The 8188-nt window shown below is 36.0% G+C and overlaps 1 non-coding gene across 1 annotated transcript; it reads left to right on the top strand.

Moving 5' to 3' along the window:
- Nucleotides 1-259: 259 nt before the first annotated feature.
- LOC115933698 (U6 spliceosomal RNA) lies at nucleotides 260-363 on the top strand. Its single transcript, XR_004069552.1, has one exon. It is a non-coding gene; the product is annotated as a U6 spliceosomal RNA (small nuclear RNA).
- The last annotated feature ends 7825 nt before the right edge of the window (nucleotides 364-8188 follow it).

Below are 8188 nucleotides of genomic sequence, written 5' to 3'. Positions count from 1 at the left end.
AAGAATTCTATAAGGATCCAGGACCAAAACACAACAATTTTCACATACTATTGTGTCAACTATTAGGTTGGTGCAAAAGTAATTGTGGTTTTTGAAAGTAACTTGGCGAAAACCACAATGACTTTTGCACCAATCTAATACAATCAACAGTTGTGGGAAGAATTTTAACTTTTCACTCTATGTTTGTACTGTTTTAGTGTTTATGTGCATGTATGTTGTAGTTTATATGTAGATATTACTCACGTAAAAAATTAGTTTGGTGCTTGCTTCAGCAGCATATATACTAAAATTGGAATAATATAGAGATTAGCATGGCCCCTGTGCAAGGATGACATGCAAATTCATGAAGCATTCCACATTTTTCCCATGAGATAATTGTCTTCAGTGTCCTGGAGACCCTCGAGGTGGGCCGGGTGGTAGAATGAGAGGCCCTCCCAGTGGAGGCATGGTGCAGAAACCAGGATTTGGAGTGGGAAGGGGGATTGCTCCACGGCAGTCAATATTCATGGATTTTCAGGCAACCATACAAATCCTAGTTCCTACAGAATGGTGAATTTCTTCAGCCAGCCATCGTGGAGTATGGCCCCAGTCTGTTAACTGCTTAACTTTGTATGTTTAAAAAAAAATCAACCTAGCTGCTGTGTGGAGAACAAATATAAGGAGAAAAAATAAAGGCAAAGGGATTTTAGATGGCTGGTTTAGAAGCCTATGAATTGGGCTAAAGTGAAGGAAGACATGAAGATAGAGACAAGTGGGTGTGTTTTACTTTAAAATTAGAATTGACATATTTTACTTATATGAGTGGTAAGCATGAATGAGTTATTAAGGATAACTCACATATCAAAAGGGAAACAATGGCATGGATGTTAAGGTTATCAGGTAGGCACAACCCTGAATACAGAGTTGTGATGCACCGAGGAGAAAACTAGGAATATCCTAAATATTTGGGAGTAGTTGACACACAGAGAGAAGGCAGAGCACAATCGGAGGGTTGAGAAATAGACATGGGAAAAACCATCTCTTTTGTGATATGGACAATGAGGGAAGCATGGCTACAGATGTGTCATGTTCAACAACGTACCCATTCTATGTGGGTACCCATAGAAACAAAGATGTTAACTGGTTAGAAGTACAGGTTTTGGAGGCAGACGTGTCTGCTACCAGTATCAACATTGCTGCTTAATATCTGGGTTAGTGACTTGGGGCAACTTATTTAATCTCTCTAAGTGTTTGTTTCTTCATCTTTATTGAGAAGAATAATGCCGGTAGTATTTCCCTCATTATAAGCTTGTGAAGATCGCTAAATATATCACATGAACACGACAAATTATGGTCACTGATACATAGGTAATAGTCAGTGAAGGTTTTCTATGACTATTAGAGTTCTGTATGTTATTATTATGCAAGAAATCTACAAATGGTTATTAGTGTCCATTAAACCGTACATTATGAAACATAAATAAAACTATATCATATGTTTAACATTGTGCTTGGTCCCATTGAGAAAGTATAATAATAAATAAGTTAATACTAATTTAATAGTAGTAAATTAGATTTGAATGAATTGGAAAAGTAGAATAGTGCTGAGTAATTCAGGCTTAAAAACTTCCTATTCCATGATAACTCATTAAGTTAAAGGCAACATATAAAATATTTACACACCTATTCCCAGGTGAGAGGCTGGTAATTTTATTAAAAATTTTAAGATTTTCTGGATAATGCATGAATGATGAGGAAACTTTTGTTTCTATTTGGATATAAATTTGGTTTCTTTTTATAATAAAATTTCAATATGTCCTATTGTCTTTTTTGTCTTAGCTAAATGAATTACTTCTATTTATAATTCCTCCAGAAATCAGTGAACTTTATCTAGAGAAATGAAAGATCAAATAGATGATATAGAGAAACAACTCTTTTACCTTCAAATAGGAAATGTAAACTCATAGCAGTCATTGTATTCCAGTCTTCTGGTCTGCAATAACAGTAACTAAATTCATTTGGTTTGTTACACATAAAAAAAGGAACAACTAGTACTGCTTTAGGTACTATAATATGTTTGTCCACTTCATAATAGTTTGACATACACATCCTCTGGGTCCAAGTTCATATATTTGAATAACCCCTTTTTAATTTGATATTTCCTAGGGAATGAAATTTTTATTCATTTACAAATTCATTCAACTGACCCATTTGTATTCTGAACAACTGATTTTGTAATCTGAGTTCTATTTTTTCAATATCCAAATGTCATTAGTTTTGGCACAGTTTTACAGTGTTCATGCTCCTATATTCTTAGTTAGTAAGTGGATCTAACAGTTTAACAATAACCAGTGTTCTGTTCTGCACGTTCATTCTCTTGCCATGTTATACTCTTGCTTTTGCAAGACTGTCTTATATTCTTGTGATTCCTAGTCTGTCATGAGCATTTTGCAGTTGAGGAAGTTATTTCCCCAAGGAGTTTCAAGTGAGGATCTCTGTCTTTTAACTTTAAACATTACAAAAAGCCCTACGTCAAAATTTCGGTTCATTTCATGTAGGAATTGGACTGTATTATTTAGCGCTCTTCTCTTTTAAAGTTTAAATTATTATCAAAGTAATTTTAACCATTTGATCTCTTTTGTGATTTTTTTCATTTTAGGTAAAATTATTTATTAATATCATTATTTCTTAAGTAATGAGTTATAATGTTCAAACTGCTTTAGATTTAAATGGAAAGAGGTAAGTTCATTTTCTGTATGTTTTTCTGACTTAAAGCAAACATTTTACTTAGAATAAAATAGAGCACCACTTTATTATAAGCATAGTTAATCTGACCCCCTCTGAATAAAAGAAAGCCTCATCGAAATTATGTTTACTAGGTATCATATTTTTAAAGAGTAAAACTGCCTTGAAGACAGGATCTCTGGGCTTGAACTTCACTTCTTTTTGTAATACCCTAAATTTTTCATAGTAATTATTTTTCTCAAAGCTTCAAACCAAATTACTTAAGAAAAAATATATTACTAAGATAATAATAATGTTATGAATATTGTCCAGGAAAGCAAAATGTATAGAGTATAGTCCTATTTTTTTCTGCTGTTATTTAGTCATATGTCCCTGCCAAAAATCATTCTCTGGGAAGGAAGTTTTCTCATCTCTAAAGGTTTTGAATAGATGACTTCTAAAATTACCTTCAGATCCAAAAGCCTCTGATTATTTATTCAAGAAAATTGCTTGCTAGGTACAGGAAAATCACCTATTTTTTGAAAAAGATTTAGGAATGAGAATTATAGTCTTTCTTATAATCAACATTCTACTTTACATGCAGTATTATCAATTGTTATTTCTAAATTATTTAGAATTTTTATATCATTCCTAATATATCTATTCCAATTGAATATTTTTTGGATCACTCGTACGATTCTATGTTGTTTTACCCACTGTCTGTTAGTGTAAATTCTAGATAAAAGCAGGGTGTGTTATAATATGTACGAGGCATTTAATTTCCCAGTGTGGCTTTCTTAATGAGATTTTTTTATATTAGGAAATTAAGTGAGCTACACAAAATGGAATAATTTTTAGAGCACAGATTATTTATATTAAATATCACAGTACAAAATATATCATTACTTGTCATTATTACAGTGAGCACAAAATGCTTGCAATATACCAACGATCAGTTGGATGCAAACTTGAATTTTACCGAAGAATCTCACAGGAATGGAACTTCACCTCACTAAGCTACTCTTTTTCCTTACGTCAGCTGTTCAAATAGTGAAATTATTATTACCCAATATGTCACTATGAATACTATTTTACAATATAGCTCCAACATCAATTGCTTCCTTCTTAAACCAACTCTTATTTCGCATTTCTTTAGGGCAATGTAATTTCTATCTGGGTTCCTAGTTATTTATATACAGACTGAGAATAAATAATCCCTTACCTTTGCTACTTGCAGAGGGTCGGGGGCGAACCAGTCTAGTGGGATGTTTCCAGGGGAGGCTTAAAGTAAACAAAATGGTTACTGGAACTCGCTGACATAAAGTTACCTCAATAACCAAAGAGTAGCAGCTACACACCAAAGAATAGAAAGCATTGAGGGTAAAATGAGAGAAGCAGGATTTCAAATGGCCACAGGAGGGTAAATGGCTTGAAACCAGAGAAAAACTAAAAGATAACAAGTTTGAAAGAGCCTGAAAAAAAGTAGGGAGTGAGAGAGAACAAGAACCAGTCTGGAAACAGAGTAAATGCGTCTTCTTCAGGGCATACCTCATATCAGATTGAATTAAATGCTCTTACTAATATTGCTCAGAAAGTTCTAGTTTTAAGGCACAGATTGAGAATGAAAATTAGAGCTCCTTAAGCAACATGACATATTTGCCTACCAATCTTTACATTTGAATACCTGAGCTTGGCATATAACGTAATGAAGGACAATAAGTAAATAGGGAAAAATGGAAGGATGAACAGGGATAACAGATACAGAAAGCAATACTTTAAAGGGCAAAGAGAGAACTAAGAAGAAACAGTGAATGCAGCTAAGACTGAAGAGTCTCTAATCTTGTAGATACAAGCAAAACATCAAAGTAAATCTTTTGTGCAATATATTTTCACAGTTTAATTACAATCCCATTAACTGTTCTGTTCCTTAACTTCTACTGTAGTTTACAGGTAGCCTAATGAAAATTGAATAATTTAATCCTCTCTTACCACATAACTTGATCCCATGCTTTTTTGTCCAGCCACTAGCTGATAATAAACATGGGAAATAGATATAGAAGTTTATTTTATTATTTTTTCTCAGTCGAATCGTGTCAAGTCTCTAGCAGTATGAAGCTGTAGCTGTGTAATTCTTTGACTGCCTTAGATTATACTCATAAATCCAAGATAAGCATTTGTGCTACATGTAATTTTGCACAGACATTTTGTCAAAAGACAAAGTTTGCTAAGCAAAAATCTGGAACAATTTTTAAAAATTGTGTTTTGAATGAGATAATATGATTAGATGAGTGATAATTGGAAGTCAGATCACTTGGTATAATTTTGAATCAAAAATTTTCACTTTTTAAACTTTTATTTTTAAAAATCGTTTATTGGTTATCTCATCTATAAAATTATCTCATCCGTAAAACTGGAATACTCTCATTTGTTTTGGATACTTCAGAATGTCATTTTTAAGAACCTATGAGTAAGGTTCTTAATAAAATGGAAAAGCATTATGAACTACTTAAAATGTTATGCAAGTTAAGATCAAATACTTAACTATTATTGGCATGTCACAGCTATTTCAAAGAAACTCTAGTAGATTTAAGGATGCATATTTATTTTAAATCCAGTTAAATTTATTTGTTCCTCGTTATTGTTAATGGATTGAAAAACATTAAATACTCATTTTCGGGCCAGGCGCGGTGGCCCACGCCTGTAATCTCAGCACTTTGGGAGGCCGAGACGGGCGGATCTCAAGGTCAGGAGATTGAGACCATCCTGGCTAACACGGTGAAACCCCATCTCTACTACAATTGCAAAAACTTAGTCGGGCGTGGTGGCGGGCGCCTGTAGTCCCAGCTACTGGGGAGGCTGAGGCAGGAGAATGGCGTGAACCTGGGAGGCAGAGCTTGCAGTGAACCGAGATTGAGCCACTGCAGTCCAGCCTGGGGGACAGAGCGAGACTCCATCTCAAACAAAAAAAAAATACTCATTTTTATAGCGAATAGTTGTTTTAATTTACAGAAACTTGCATCTGTACAAGTCATTCAAACATTTATATCATTATATTATCCTTTCAGTTATGTTCTGAATATTAAATGTAGCCCTAGATAAAATGTATAACAGAAAGTCTATCACAAATTTATGATTTTATTATTAATATTTTTCTACAAGTTTATAGGGTGCAAGAAAAATTTTAAGTGGTGGTGGGTCATGAATAGACATTTCTTTTTAAAAAGGCATACAAATGGCCAACAGGTGAATGAAAAACTGCTCAATGTCACTAATCATTAGAGAAATGCAAATAAAAACCACAATGAGATAATTGTCTTACCCAGTCAGAATGGCTATTATTAAAAAGTTAATGACATTCTCTTGGATGGGCTACGCAACTTATTTTGGTATATACCTAATATAAAAAAATGAAGCCTAAGCTTACTATCAGAGTGATTATTTCAGTTTTCTTTTAAAAGTACTTATCTAAGCTTGTATATGAAAGTTACAAAAAAGATAAAACATCATCATTGATATTTAAAATCTCAGATAAATATTTTATCTTTTTTTGTTGTTATTTTTGTTGCTAGCTCCTCTCTCCACCTCCATGTATTCACTTGAAATAGCCTAGGTCAATAGCTGCAGAATTTTTTTTTTCATACCCCAGTGGCACCTGGAACACCAGTGAGACAGAATCTTTCACTCCCCTGAAAAGGGGGCTGAAGCCAGGGAGCCAAGTGAGTGGTCTTGCACAGCAGGTCCCACTCCCACAGAGCCCAGCAACCTAAGAACCACTGGCTTGAAATTCTCACTGCCAGCCCAAGCAGTCTGAAGTCAACTTTGGATGCTTGAGCTTGGCAGGGAGAGGGGCGTCCACCATTAATGAGGCTTGAGTAGGTGGTTTTCCCCTGAAAATGCTAAGGCCAGGAAGTTCAGACTGGATAGAACTCACCACAACTTGGCAAAGTGGCTGTGGCCAAACTGCCTCTCTAGACTCCTCTTCACTGGGCAGGGCATCTCTGAAAAGAAGGCATCAGCCTCAGTCAGGGGCTTATAGATAAAACTCCCATCTCCCTGGAACAGAGCACCTGGGGGAAGGGGTGGCTGGGGGCACAGCTTCAGCAGACTTAAATGTTCCTGCCTGCTGGCTCTGAAGAGAGCAGCAAATCATGACAAGGAGAATTCTCCCAGCACAGCACTGGAGCTCTGCTAAGGCACACAGACTGCCTCCTCAAGTGGGTCCCTGACCGCTGTGCCTCCTGACTGGGAGAGATCTCCCAGCAGGGGTCGACAGACACCTCATACAGGAGAGCTCTGGCTAGCATCAGGCCAGTGCCCCTCTGGGATGAAGTTTCCAGAGGAAGGAGCAGGCAGCAATCATTGCTCTTCTGCAAGATCTGCTGGTGATACCTAGGCAAAAAGGGTCTGGAGTGGACCTCCAGCAAACTGCAGCAGACCTGCAGAAGAGAGGCCTGACTATTAGAAGAAAAATTAACAGAAAGAAAGCAATAACATCAACATTAACAAAAAAGTACAGCCAACCAAAAACCCCATCCAAAGGTCATCAGCCTCAAAGATCAAAGGTAGATAAATCCATGAAGATGAGGAAAAAACAGCGCAAAAATGCTGAAAATTCCAAAAACCAGAATACCTATTCTCCTCCAAGTGATCACAACTTCTGTCTAGCAAGGGAAGAAAACTGGATGGAGAATGAGTTTGACAAATTGACAGAAGTAGGATTCAGAAGGTGGGTAATAACGAACTCCTCTGAACTAAAGGAGCATGTTCCAACCCAATGCAAGGAAGCTCAGAACCTTGATAAAAGGTTACAGGAACTGCTAACTAGAATAACTAGTTTAGAGAAGAACATAAATGACCTGATGGAGCTGAAAAACACAATACGAGAACTTCGTAAAGCATACACAAGTATAAATAGCCAAATCAATCAAGCAGAAGACAGGAAATCAGAGATTGAAGATACACTTACTGAAATAAGGCATGAAGACAAGATTAGAGAAAAAAGAATAAAAGAGAATGAACAAAGCCTCCAAGAAATATGGGACTATGTGAAAAGACCAAACCTATGATTCATTGGTTTACCTGAAAGTGATGGGGAGAATGGAACGAATGGAACCAGGCTGGAAATCACACTTCAGGATTTTATTGAGGAGAACGTCCCCAACCTAGAAAGACAGGCCAACATTCAAATTCTGGTAATAATACAGAGAAAACCACTAAGATTCTCCTTGGGAAGAGCAACCCAAAGACACGTAATCATCAGATTCTCCTATGTTGAAATGAAGGAAAATAATGTTAAGGGCGGCCAGAGATAAAGGTCAGGTTAACTACAAAGGGAAACCCATTAGACTAATAGCAGATCTCTCTGCAGAAACCCTACAAGCCAGAAGAGAGTGGGGGCCTATATTCAACATTATTAAAGAAAAGAATGTTCAACCCAAAATTTCATATCCTGCCAAACTAAGCTTCATAAGCAAAGGAGAAATAA

Source organism: Gorilla gorilla, chromosome 12 (assembly GCF_029281585.2).
Source record: "Gorilla gorilla gorilla isolate KB3781 chromosome 12, NHGRI_mGorGor1-v2.1_pri, whole genome shotgun sequence".
NCBI lineage: Eukaryota > Metazoa > Chordata > Mammalia > Primates > Hominidae > Gorilla > Gorilla gorilla.
This window is presented reverse-complemented; position numbering and strand designations above follow the sequence as displayed.